Below are 14,988 nucleotides of genomic sequence, written 5' to 3' on the forward strand. Positions count from 1 at the left end.
GAGTTGAAGTTTTGCATGGTTCCCAAACAAGTGAATCTGAACAGATAGACAGCTTTGATCATCTAAATGAGACTCGAAATAAGCATACCCTCGCCGAGAATGAACAGAGCGAGGGTAAACAAAATTTAATCTCCTAGGAACCAAACAAGAGATTGAGCGACGCTAGTTTTTCTCTCGGAGGAACACGATAGAACAAACAGTACTGAAGCTCACTGACTTCGTTTTTCAATTCTTTCCTATAGAAATCTTTACATGAGTTATATCCAGAGACACAAATATGTGCCTAACCGTATACTGGCCCAACTGTAAAGCAGCACGGCATGGCCTCAAAGTGACATTTTAGCCCAATTCTAAGATAATATTTTTAGCCCAAATTAGTGTTCGTAGCACAGCAAATTACCTGGGTATAATGTGCTTTCCAAACAACTCTAAATATTTGGGCAGGTTGTACTTGTGTTCGGGAAATGACGTCGGTCTCATTTTTTAGTTGGGGTTCCATCCCAATCCTTTTTGTCGTGCTATCCAATCAAGACCTTTTTTAAAATATTTTTACTATTTTGCTCGTCACCTTTTACACTTCCAGAATTCATACCCCTTTCAAGAGTTCATACCCCCCAGAATTTCACACCCCAAGAATTCACACCCCCCCCCCCCCCCCAAAAAAAAAAAAAATATATATATATATATATATATTCATATTCCTCAGAATTTACACCCGTTTGCAGAATTTATACCCATTTGCAAGAATTCACACGCTTGAATCAAGGGTGAATTCTGTCTTGTGAACATGTGAATTCTACATTTTGGAGCATGTGAGTTGTCCGTTTTTACAGTTTAATTGTCTCAAACCACCAATCTCTCTGCAATAAGAAAATGAAACCACTAAATCACCAAATTCAAAATTTTACCCCATGGATTTGAAATTTTTATTCAACTTTTGTCAAACAGCCAAATACGTGGATGTAAATATATATACCTATACATATATACACATCACAGAGAGAGGGAGAGAGAGGAAATCAAAAGGATTAAGGAATTACACCCTAATTAGACAGTACAGCCACAGAAACATGAAGAAATAGTAGAACATGGCGACCAAAGCTAAGGTCTCGACAACGGTAACAACGATCCAGAGGAGTTCCTGAACATGGTGGAGAAGCAATGTAAATCGTTCACGTCGGTGCAGAATCCGTCGAGTAGCAGCAGTAGTAATGGAATTGGTTCGAACTCGAAGGAGGAGGGACCGTGATCGGCAGTCGCGGATCAGTCAGAGTTCAACCGGAGGGCTTCGAAAATCAGGCTCGGGATCCACCAGACGTCGCAGAAGCTAGCGAAGCTCCTCCACCGACAAATCGGAGAAGGGCGTGACGCCGTGCACCGCGATGGGGGTCCAGCGCCTGGTGCTCCGCTGCCCTGACCAGGTTCCTGGTGAATATCCCGAGGCGGCGCACATACTCTTCCCTCGTCGAGTACTCATTTCCCTCACGAAGGTCTGGAAGCCCTTAATAAAAGGGGTAAGGCTGCAAACGAGCCGAGCTGAGCTTTACAATGTTCAAGCTTATTTATTAAATTTTTAACAAACCCGAGCTCGAGCTCAGTGAAAACTTAACGAGTCGAGCTTGAGCCGAGCGGGCCTTGACTTGACTCGAGTTTAAGCTTGTTCACGAGCCTCAACGGACCAACGAAAAATGTATATATATCCTCGCATAGGCCTAATACAACCACAAATATTTTGATTGTGAAGGTATATATCTTTCATTTTCCTATAGAGCAGGGGTGTACTGGTGTGCGTGTGTCTCGCCTCCCTTGGTTGACTGGAAAGTGAAAACAAAAATAACAAATTATGAAATAACAATAAAAATCCTAAACTTAAGTATATATACCCCGGCTAGCGAGCTGACTGGAGCCAAGTTTATCCTAGCTCGAGCTCGGCTCGTTTACAAAACGAGCTAAAAAAATCGGCTCGAGCTCGTTCGTTTAACTTCCGAGCCGAGCTTGAACGAGTTACTAACGAATCGAGCTGCGAGCCGCGAGCGAGCGACTTGATTCGTTTGCAACCCTAAAAAGGAGTATTTTGGGTACTTCACTTAAGATAAGGCTTGTGTGGAATAGAATTGACAAGCGACGGGATTAGACGGAAACCCCCTGACAAAACGGGGCCGGCCAGTCAGAACCCCTTTTGTGTTTGGGCTAAAAATGACTATGTTTGCAAGCAGGCCATAAAATGTAAATGTGTAATTTAGGTCAAGTATAAGTTATTTTGTAGTTGGACATTTGTGTAAAGATAGGCCCAAGGTTGTATCTATATATAAGCATTGTAGAATTCTCTAGAAAGTATGAATGAAAAATCTCGGTGGAGTGCTTTTCCCATTGCTCTGTTCCTGTGTGAGTGTTCTCCTCGATAAAATTAGCAGCAACAAATTGCTAGCTTGATTCACCAATTTCTCCACCAGTTAATCAAAGGCTTAGGGTAATCTCAAGCCAACAATAAGAAAAAGAAAACACGCAAAGTGTTGTGCAACCAAACATTTTCCTAAATAATACTCCTTCCATTCTATTAAAGTTTGTCCCCTACGAAATTAAGTGTAATTTTTAAGTTTAAAAATAAGATACTTATTGAAATACCCCTCTCTTTTTTTGACAATATTGAACTTGTTTGATAGTTCTCGATGAAATATTTTGAACGGTGCAAATAACTTGAAAAGTTATTAAGTACATTTTTTTTAAAGCTCGAATATTGCACATAGTTTTTCTAGGGAACCAACTTTATGGAACGGAGGGAGTAATAATTTGGTGACCATATTAGAGTATCATATTTTGGGTACTTACCATGTGATGTGTCACCAATGTATTGGTATAATGTGCCTCATTTGTTTTTATGTAGACTAGTGGAGTACGTTTTACCAATGCATTGGTGACATATCACATTGTACTCATTGTCCAAAATGTGGTACTCAAATGTGGTCATCATAGTATTGTTCTTCTCTAAATATTGAAACTTAACATTCAAAAGAGGTTCCGTAAAGGTGTCCACTTCTTTATCTTCGGTCTTGCTGTAGGGGGAAGAAATCAATTGGTACTTAGAACTGCACCGGATTGCTACAGCTACTCGTGTCTTTTCACCAGTACCCTAATTCGTCGTTAGATCCCTAATCTGCAAAACAGAAAAGGAGTGAGCGTACATTTGCCTCTCGTGGCAAAGGCCCTCCGATGCCTAAGTTAGTATCATGTACTAGCAGAAAAACCCTAAATCTCAATAGGAAGTATTATATGAATGCAATGTATTGCTTACTTTTTACCTCTAGGTTTACCTCGTATTTATAGATTTGCGTATGCTTACTGTCCAAGCATCCCTGTTGCCCTAGAATTCCTATCTCGTATAGGAAACCCAGGACATCTTGGATTCTCGTTCCCTTATTAATTTATTATAAAAGAGTCATTTTAGGATTTTTTTCCATTACTGGCCGAACATTCCATTCTCGTTGGGTATCTTTTCCAGATCCTATATTTTTGGGATCTCATCCCTTACGGGGACATGACTACTCTGGAATCTTCCAGAGTACTCCATCTGCTCCTGCTCTTGATTGGAGCTCTTTCTTTGTTCGGCTATCTCGTAGCCGAACAGACTAGCTGGACCAGCTACTTCACATGTAACTTGGTCCTTGTTTAACTATTTGGACCAATGTAACGGTATGTCTCTATCTGCCGAACAGTTAGTTTCCACCAATGACTTCTCATGCCATTCGTCCATATCGCCGATCACCGCTCATGGTGGTTTATTTTATCGTGTTTAACCCGTGATCCCTCGTATCACGTGTTTGGTTATTATTCTATCTGTTCTGGAATACCTCCCTACAATTGCTCCCCAGCTTTGTTTGTTGCCACCGTTCGGGGGCAATGGGTAAAGCTAGAAATCATCCTGGAGCCGAGCTCTTTGCATCCTATGTTAATATGGTACTTTATATCCATTGACGGCTTTGGCACCTTTGTCATTACACCATCTCGAGGCTATGACTCCACGTGGCGCATCTCGTACGCTTTACATTTAATGTGAATTGACGCTTTGTCTAAACGACGTTAATATGTCGTCAGTTCAATCCCACTCTCCCGTTACTTTTTAAGTAACAGTGTGAGACGAGACGTTTCGTCTCTATCTCTTTCACTTAAATCCCAAAGAGGGATTTTTTTGGTTTTTTCATCCAAAACTTTAAGCCTCGTCATGTTCTCTTCAAAAGTCATGCGAAAACTCATTTTCTACCGCCATAGCCGCCGCCTGCAACTCGCTCGTGTCACAGGGACCCTTTTCATTGAACTCGTAAGATCTCTATTCCTTCTACTTGGGTTACCCACTAAGATTTCTCTCTTGTCCCATCAATTTCTATCTGAGATCTCATTCTCAGATTTTGGGTTACTTCTAGGGTTTCAACCGCTTCCATTTCCAGTTTTTACTTTTCCTTCGAATATATTCATGGCGGATGCACATGATCCCAAGCCTGGTAAATTTAGAAAACTTTGTGAAACCCCTGCTGCCATGGCAGCATTTAGGACAGAGTATTACATTCCTGATAATGTAGGACTCAAACTTGCCCCATTGGGAGCGGATAGGGATGCTGGTACTTGGGATAGGATGTGTATCCCAATCGTAGCTATCGTCGAGGGCGGAGTTCATTTCCCCCTACACCCATTACTCCGCCAGATTCTGAATTGGTATCATCTTACTCTTATGCAAGTTTTGACCAATGTCTTCAGGCTGATAATGGGGGTTGTAGCTTTAAATAGGATTTTAGAGACCCAAATAGGTATTTGGGATATTCAATGGTGGTATAGTATTGTGTTGAATCCTGAATACAACACATACTACTTCAAAGTTAGGAGGGCAGAAAAGCGTCTCGTGCTAAACCTGTCGGACTCTGCTCGTGACCACGAAATTGATTTCCTCTACATTACCGGAGCTTTCGAGCCAATGGGGGAAGATGGCCAAGTGGTGGGCCTCCATTGCCCCCATGTTTGGGGCTACCCACGTATGCTTCTAATTTGCTTTGCCTTTTTCGTAATTTTCTTTTATTACTTCTCTTGTACTTTACTCCATCCAATATTTTTGTGCCTCATCTTGCAGCGGATAATGCCAACAGGCGCGCTAGACAAGAGCCAAGCTGCGTCCGAACAACAGAGATCAATAGGGTTCTGAAATACACTGGTGAGCCTGGTACCCTAACAGCTGGTCGGGGTCGTAACACGAACGTACTATTGGGATACGATCCCGCTTACAGAGGTGTCATTGACTGGAGGCTTGCCAACCCAAGCACTAGTGCTGCCTCGACATCGACCGCTCCCCAGTTGAGGAATTTAAGATCCAGTGCTGGAGTGACAATTGCCGGGCAGCCGGGTGAGGTTCCTATTTCAGAAGGCATTCCATTACCTCGTTTGAGGCTCCGAAGAACCTCTCAAACACAAGCTGCTGCTCAACGACATCTCGAATAGCCAGTTCCCAGTCGTGATACCAGCCAGTCATCTTCCTCCGGCTATTCTCCATCTCCTCCAATCTCAGGTACAATGACTCGTCAACCCGTGAATCTTAGCTCCCTTCTTATAGTGTCTGCACGAGGGCGTGGCTCTGGTCGTGGGGTCTCTACTGGGCACGCCCCCCCCCCCCCCCCCCCCCCCCCCCCCCGCAACAGCTCATCGTAGCAGAGGGGGTTCTAATCAATCCACCATATCTCCTCGTGAGTTTGATACCATGTTCAAGGCTGGAGATGCCCAACGAGATAGGCGCCCTCGGACAGATAACCCGACTACCTCCACCGCATAAGCTGACACAGACACCCATCAGCCTCAATCACCCTCCATTCAGGTACTTCCCCAAACATGGGCCCCTCTGCTCATCAGGGGGGATCGTCCAGTTCATATTGGGGACAGCGCCAGTTCATCTAAGACGGCGCTTGCACTTGCTCAAGGGTTGTTGCTCCAGGTGGACATGCAGAAGGAGTCTGAATCTCCACCTGATCGGCTTGTTTCCACTGATCTCGTCAGTGGTATAAAGGTAAAGTATTTTGATAACATTAGTCGAGTCTTAATAGTTATTGTATTAATACTTCCTGTCTTTTTTGGATCTTCCCAATTTATCCAAAAGATTGAGCCAGAGCGCAATAGGCTTTTAAGGGATAACACAAGGCTGCTTCAAACAGTTACAAGATTGGAGAGAGAGAGAGAGAGATAAAGCAAAAATGGAGGCAAATGAAGCTAAAGTGAAGTTTGTGACTGCTGAGGAGAGTCTCAATCAAGCGTTGGCCGAAATTGATAGCACTAAAAAAGCAGCTTACGATGATGGATATCAGAAGGGTTTTGATGCTACGACTGCTAGCTACGTTGAGCAAATGACAGCCATTCAAGACCAGATTTGGGTCGCCTGCTGGGAAGCCTAGTTAACAAATGTTGGTGTTCTAGAGGATTCACCCCTTTGGGTGAACAATGATCTTTCGAGCAGCCATCTCCCAAGTACTCAAGATTCTATGGGGCATCATGAGGATGACGTGGAGCAACAGATTGATGACTTTGCTGATGTCGAAGAGGATACGCCAACTGACACCCACTATGTGCAATCACTTATGCGAGTTTCAACCAATGAACCCATTAACCTGGAGGAAAATGTTGTTGGAAGTGGTGCTGTTACTGAGACCGGTACAGAGGTTCCAGTTGAAACCCCTCTGGAGGTCCAAAACCTAGACTGATTGGTGAGTATATATCTTTGGAGAAGTTGACTGGTCCTGCGTGATCGTAAGCATCAGCCCTGTCAGGCACTGGTACATTTAATACTTTTGATAATAAAGGTATTTGGCCCCTTGTGGCGTAACGATACATTTTGCTCGGTTCCTCATACTTTGCACGTGTTTTTGGACCTAAGTATCTCATGGTTTTAAACGTATTTTTAACTCAAGTGTTTCTTACTCATGTGTAAGTGTCTCGTACTTTGCCCAAGTGTTATGTATTTGAAGAAACACCTAAAAAAAAATATTTCAAGCTGTCGTTTTCTGCCACCCAAGTTTATTCGTACTTTGGATATTTCTTAGTTTCACGTACTTAAATAAATTTCATTTTCTTGTATGCTCTCCAAGTGTCACATACTTGGATATATCTCTTTTTGCTTGGACATATTAAGTTTCTCGTTCTTTAACTAACATGCTTGTTTACCCAAGTTACTCATACTTGGTCCTGAAATGTTTTCGTATTCAGGGAGTGTTGCATGTATTCATATGCAAAAAAGTTTATTTGTACTATTTCATGCTTTTCTTCTCTAAGTTTCTCGTACTTCGGTAAATAATCAAGTATGTTCGTACTTTTTTGAATTTGCTCATAATTCGAACTATACCTAGGACCTCTCTGCTCCCCAATACGTAGCCAGGAAGGTTAGTGTATAGCTTGCTACCTTCGTATTTATACAAGTAAAATTTCATAACTCCAGAAGCTTGTCATAGTGCAAAAAAAAAAAAAAAAAAAGTGATTTTATTCATAATCTTGAGACTCAAGGAGGCGTTACTCGTACCTCTTGCAACTAAAAGATAATAAAAACAAGGAAATTATATTCGTGATTCTCACATAATCTCAATGTACATCCTAAAAAATAGACTGAAGTCTTTTTTTTTAAACAAAGAACTTCCTCAAATTATTGACATTCCAAGGCCTTGGCATCGAGTTCCCGTCCAGGTCTGCCAATCTGTAAGCCCCTATGCCCATGATATCAGTAACTCGATATGGGCCTTCCCAGTTGGCCCCCAACTTGCCCTCGTTGGCCACTTTGGTATTGCCGAGCACCTTACGAAGAACAAGGTCTCCAACACCAAACTCGCGTGGGTGGACATTTTTATTGTAGCTTTTCATCAACTGCTCCTGATACGAGGCTAAATGAACCAGAGCTTTCTCCCTCCGTTCCTCAGCAAGATCCAATTCGATCTCCAGGGCTCTGTCATTGCCTCCACTTTCAACCAAAATGGTCCTGTTGGTTGGCAAACCAACTTCTAATGGAATAACAGCCTCTGTTCCATATGCTAACGAATAGGGGGTCTCTCCCGTAGACCTCCTAGGAGTTGTACGATGTGCCCATAACACCAGTGGTAACTCATCAGGCCACTTTCCCTTTGCTTTATCCAACCTTTTCTTGATCCCATCAAGAATGGTTTTGTTGAAAGCTTTTGCCTGCCCGTTACTCTGAGGCTAGGCTGTGGTTGAGTAGTAGTTCCTTATTCCATACTGGGCACAGAATGCTTTGAATTTTTTCTGAAATTGGGACCCATTATCCTTAATCAATGAATAAGGGACCCCAAACCGAGTAATGATGCTTTTAAACACAAACCTTTCTATCATGGGTTCAGTGATCTTAGCCAAAGGTTCTGCTTCAATCCATTTGGTGAAATAATCCGTTGCTACCAACAGAAATTTCCTATTTCCTGTTGCTTTATGGAGTGGACCCACGATGTCCATGCCCCATTGAGCAAACGGCCAAGGACTCGTTAATGGCACCAAATCTTCTGTTGGTGTCCGAATCATTGGTGAGAATTTCTGACATTTCTCACAAATTTTCACATAAACCTTAGCATCTTCTTGCATATGTGGCCACTAATAACCTTGGGTGATTGCTCGATGGGCAATAGATCTGCCCCCAGCATGGCTTCCACATGTTCTCTCATGAATCTCGTGGAGAAACTTTTGCACCATCTCGGGGTGCACACAAAGCAAATAGGGACATGTAAAAGACTTCCTATACAATTTTCCCTCTGGGGACAGCCAAAATCTAGAAGATTTGGTCCTTATCTTGTGAGCCTTTTTTTTGTCAGAAGGGAGTATTTCGTCTCGTAAAAACTCCATAATTGGGTCCATCCAACTTCGTCCTTGGTTCACGTCCAAGACCAACTCCACACTTCTCTCAATGCTCGGCTCACTCAGATACTCTTCTGCCATCTTCCTTTTAAATTCAGTTGGTACAGCTGCAACCAACCAAGCTAATGAATCTGCATGAGCATTCTGTCCAGAACTTATCTGTTCAATATATACCCTTTCGAAGGTATTAAGCGGATCTTTGCCTGCCTGCACATAGATCGCCATCTTTTCACTCCGAGTTTCGTATTCCCCGGACAGTTGATTGACCACGAGCTGTGAATCACAATATATCCTAACCCGTTTTACTTTCAATGTTCGTGCACTCCTCAATCCAACTAGGAGTGCCTCGTACTCTGCCACATTATTTGATTCATTGAACCCTAGCCGAACAGACAGCTCCAACATCACTCCATCAGGGGGAAAGAGCACAATCCCAATCCCTGACCTTGTGTTACATGCTGATTCGTCAACAAACAGCTTCCATTCTAAGGGATCCTGTTCGGCTGGGCCTGGTTCTTCTTTGCTGGTGGCCCTGTTACCTACTCCTTTCTCGTAGGAGGCAAAGGTGCTATTGCAGGCGAGAATTCTGCCACAAAATCAGCCAACACTTGGCCTTTGATTGCCATGCGCGGCTGATAAACAATATCGTAGTGGCTTAACTCGACGGACTAAGTTGAGATTCTTTTCGAGAAGTCTGATTTCGTAGCAGGAACTTCAATAGGAACTCAGTATAAACCACAATCTTATGACTTTGAAAATAATGTGGCAATTTTTTTGTTGCTGTCCTTAATGCTAGGACCAGCTTCTCAAGGGGCAGATACCTTATTTCTGCGTCTAGCAATGTTTTGCTCACATACTAGACAGGGATTTGCTCGGATCCCATATCCCTTAACAGGACCGCACTTACAGCATGTTCAGAAACTGCCAAATACAAAATTAAAGACTCACCAGGCAGTGGAGTTGACAAAAGTGGGGCCTCGGCCAAATATTTTTTTAGGTCCTGGAAGGCTTGCTCGCACTCTGCTCCCCATTTCTTCCCTTTTTTTTAGCAACTGAAAAAATGGTCTACACTTATCACTTGATCTGCTGATAAATCTGTTGAGTGCTGCAGCCATTCCAGTCAATCTCTGGACTTCCTTTGTGGTTCTGGGACTTTGCAAATTCTGTAGGGTCGTTATTTGGTCAAGGTTTGCCTCAATCCCTCTTATGGTTACAAGGTGACCCAAGAACTTTCCAGATCCCACTCCAAACGCACATTTCGAGGTGTTAAGTTTTAGTTTGTATTTCCTTAGAATTTCAAAGGCCTCCTTTAAATCTGCTATGTGTTATTGGTGAGTCTTACTTTTCACCACCATATCATCAATGTAAACCTCCATGGTCTTACTAAGGAGCTTTTTGAACATGATGGTTGCCAGTCTTTGGTATGTTGCCCCTGCATTCCTCAGTCCAAAGGGCATGACACTATAACAGTACAACCCTCGTGGTGTAATGAAAGAAGTTTTGTCCTGATCAGGCCCAAACATAGCAATTTGATGATATCCTCGATATGCGTCGAGAAAGCTCATCCGCTCATATCCAACAGTGGCATCTACTAACTGGTCAATTCTGGGAAGAGGAAAGCTATCTTTTGGTCATGCTTTGTTTAAGTCTGTGAAATCTACATAGACACGCCATTTTCCATTCTTCTTTTTCACTACCACTGTGTTGGATAACCATTCTGGATAATAAACCTCTCGTATTGTCTTGGCCTCCAACAAACGATCTACCTCTTCGATAATAGCGTCAACATGTTGCACGGCTGCCCTTCTCTTCCTCTGAATGACTGGCTTATGTTGTGGATCAACGTTCAAATGGTGGCAGATGACATCTGCATCCACCCCGGGCATTTCCTCTGGTATCCAGGCAAATATGTCAATGTATGTCTTTAAGAAACTCACCAATTCAGCCTCTTCCTCGGCCGGTAGTGATTCCCCAATGAGAAAATACCTTTTAGGATCAGTCTCGTTGATCTGCATTTTCTTCAAACCCTCAATTACCCTCTCTGTTGGGTCCTTCCCGACATCCTCGATAGTTGGTTGATCCGAGACTTCCACCGTATGGACATGATGGGCGTTTTGGATTCTCTTTACGATGGACACCAAGCACTGTTGAGCTACCTTCTGGTTAACCTTGATTTTTTCAATCCCATTGGATCTCAGGAACTTTACCATTTGATGGAAGGTGGAAGAGACTGCCCTCATCTTGTGTAACCATGTTCTCCCTATAATCACGTTATAGGAGGATGGCACATCCACCACCAGGAAGTCAGTTTGTAGTACCACTATCCCAGCCCGTACAGGCAAAGTTACCTTTCCTAATGGCCAAACTGCTCCTGCCCCGAATCCGACCAAGGGGGTTACTGACTGTACCAAATCTGCTTGAGTCAGTCCTAACTTCTTGAATACATCGTAATATAGCACCTCGGTACAACTCCCTGAATCCACCAGGATTTTTTCCGTGTCCTATTCCCCAACTCGTAGGATTATGACTAAAGCATCATTGTGAGGTACCTGGACTCCTTCCAGATCTTTATCCGTGAAAACTATGCCCTCGTTGCATGTTTCTTCGTCACGTTCTCTCTTCTTTCCCAGCTGCATTACGTGTTGGTCATGTTTGATCTGTCTTTGGAGTAATCTCACTTCATTCTTCGTATAAGGCTCGGCCAATCCATGTATCATATGGATTATGCCTTTTGGATTGTGCTCGTAATCCAATTCTATTGCCTTCTCTTTATCCTTAGGATCTTCTTGGATGAATTCTTTGAGATAGCCCCGTGAGACCAAATCGTCAAGGTGCCTTTTAAACATCTCACAATCCTTAGTCATATGGCCTCAATCCTTATGGTAGCTGCAGTGCTGATTCGTAGCATATTTCGTATTTTTATCTCCACCTAAACTTGGGGGCCATTTGAAGTAAGGCTGATTCTTTATTCGATAAAGAATCCTATAGATGGGCTATTTCCAAACCGTGGTAATAGAAAAGAAAGATTTGGGATCAGGTGGTTGTTTGTACGACTCTCTCTTAGCCTGCCATAGTTTTTCCTTTCTCGATAGATTTTGGGCTCTGGCTTATCTGCTTTCTTTGTAGGGCCTTTGACTTGCTCGGCAACTACCTTGCCGTCTTCTCGTAGTATGTCATCCTTGTTCCTAGCATGCTGCTCGATCCATTCCATTAACTTTGCTAGTGTTCCCACTGGACTCATGTTCAAAGACTTACGCAGTTCTCCCCGAACAGGCAACCCGGTTTTGAACGTGGCTATCGCGTACTCCTCACTACAACCTTCAATCTCATTGAAAGTCCCCTAGTATTTCTTCGCGTAATTCCTGATCGGCTCATCCTCGCCTTGTTTCATAAAGGAGAGGCTCTCAAAAGTTTTTGGAGCTCTTCTGCTTGTTAAGAACCGAACAGTGAATTCTTCAGCCAACTGCACCTATGTTCGGATGGAGCGTGGTCCTAACTTATGGAACCAAGACAAAGCTACCTTCCCCAAACTCGATGGGAACATCTTGCACATAATTACATCGTCTCCTTCATGCATAAACATTGCCTGCTGGTAATGCTGTATGTGTGCCACGGGATCGACATCTGTCTTGTAGATGATGAATGTTCCGTGTTTCACTCTGCTCGGCAACTTAGCCTCCTGTAACTTTCTTGCAAAAGGGGAGGATGCAATATTGCTGAGTGCCTTCCGTGCTGCCTCTCGTGCAGTCATGGTCTCGTTTTCTAGTCCCCTTGTCTTGTTGGGTCTATTCTTTTCCCAATCGGAATCAGGTCTCTCGTTCCTGTCCCTATGATGTTTTCTAGTCCTCTCCTCTTCAGGGATAGAACTTCGGCCCCTGCTCCTCCTTCTCCTTGAAGTAGCCCTTCGCCGTTCTGGTGTTCGGCTCCTCTCTTTTTGGAGAGAAACTCTATGTCGCCTTGGGGTGGGACTTTTGCTTTTGCTCCTTCTTCCTCATGAAGGAACCTTTCTGTATTTCACCATGGTGTACTCATCTCCCCTGGAATTCCTCCGTGAGAGTCCAGAATCCTCTGGGTGTTCTCGGATCCTTTCTAATTCCCGGATTTCGTACTCTCATTTCTTGATTAAACGAGCGTATTCCTCGATTTCCTGCCTCTTTTTATCGAGGACATCCTCGCTGCAGTGCACACTTTTTAAGTGTGCAACTGACTCATCTCTTTGATGGAATTTACTCATTCTCGTGGATCTTGAGGTCGTTCTTCCCTCTCAATTTTTAGAGTTGTCATGATCAGTTAAGGGGCGACCCTTACTCGTGGTCCTTCTAGGTCCAAGTTCGGGCTTTTTCGGAGCCCCGGGTGGAGATTTATCTCTTCCTCCATCTAGCAGATTCATTGGATAGTGTGGTGTTACTGGATCTACTTCCACCATGGTCGTATTTCAAAGGGAACTCTTTTGCTTCCCACAGACGGCGCCAATTGTAGGGGGAAGAAATCAATTGGTACTTAGAACAGCACCGGATTGCTACGGCTACTCGTGCCTTTTCACCGGTACCCTAGTTCATCGTTAGATTCCTAATCTGCAAAACAGACAAGGGGTGAACGGACCTTTGCCTCTCGTGGCAAAGGCCCTCCGATGCCTAAGTTAGTATCACGTACTAGCAGAAAAACCCTAAATCTCAATAGGAAGTATTGTATGAATGCAATGTATTGCTTACCTTTTACCTCTAGGTTTACCTCGTATTTATAGATTTGCGTATGCTTGCTGTCCAAGCATCCCTGTTGCCCTAGAATTCCTATCCCGTATAGGAAACCCAGGACATCTTGGATTCTCGTTCCCTTATTAGTTTATTATAAAAGAGTCCTTTTAGGATTCTTTTCCGTTACTGGCCGAACATCCCATTCTCGTTGGGTATCTTTCCTAGATCTTATATTCTTGGGATCTCATCCCTTACGGGACATGACTACTCTGGAATCTTCCAGAGTACTCCCTCTGCTCCTGCTCTTGATTGGAGCTCTTCCTTGTTCAGCTATCTCGTAACCGAACAGACTGCCTGGACCAGCTACTTCACATGTAACTTGGTCCTTATTTAACTATTTGGACCAATGTAACGGTATGTCTCTATCTGCCGAATAGTCAGTTTACACCAATGACTTCTCATGCCATTCGTCCATATCGCCGATCACTGCTCATGGTGGTTTATTTTATTGTGTTTAACCCGTGATCCCTCGTATCACGTGTTTGGTTATTACTCTATCTGTTCGGGAATACCTCCATACACTTGCAATACTTTAATTAGTTGAATCTTATCAGTAAAGGTGTCCACTACTTTATCTTCAGTCTTGCAATACTTTAATTAGTTGAATCTTATCAGCCTCCACAATCTCCCAAACAAAGTGATGCTTGATGGCAATGTGCTTTGTTCGGCTATGGTAATCGGGATTCTTCGTAGGTCTCATGCCCTTTTTAGGTGCTTTAGAAACAATGTTCTTGACATAGAGTATCTCTCTCTCTCTCTCTCTCTCTCTCTCTCTCTCTCTCTCTCTCTCTCTCTCTCTCTCTCTCTCTCTCTCTCTCTCTATATATATATATATATATATATATATATATATATAGTTTTGATAATTAATACCCACTAATGACATTTTCAACATAACAAATTAATGTTCTCATCTTGTTCTTGACGGGTATTAATTATCAAAACATGTCATTGATCGTCATTTTCCCAAAACATTTTAAACAAAGAAAAGAAACCTTTGATCAGAGTAGGGAAAATTTCAAACAAAAAACACTTGAACTTATATCTCAATGTCCCATGAACACTTGAACTTTCTTTTATTTCAATGAAACACCTAAACTAATCTGCAGTTATTAAATTGGGCTCCCGGTGTCAATTTTCATCTATTTGCTAATGGAAATCACATATGTGGCATGTTTGGATGCTGAGATGGTGGAATACACATTGATGTGACATTTTCGGGGGGAAAAAGGCGACATCCTTCCTTTCACACACACTCTCTCTTACATTCTTCCTTTCACCTAACTACAAACTCGCAAACCGGTGGTGGTGGTTCTACGATGGTGGAATTCAAATTCAATGGTCGATTTAATGGCTCAAATCA

This window comes from Rhododendron vialii, chromosome 9a, assembly GCF_030253575.1.
Source record: "Rhododendron vialii isolate Sample 1 chromosome 9a, ASM3025357v1".
Classification (NCBI taxonomy): Eukaryota; Viridiplantae; Streptophyta; class Magnoliopsida; order Ericales; family Ericaceae; genus Rhododendron; species Rhododendron vialii.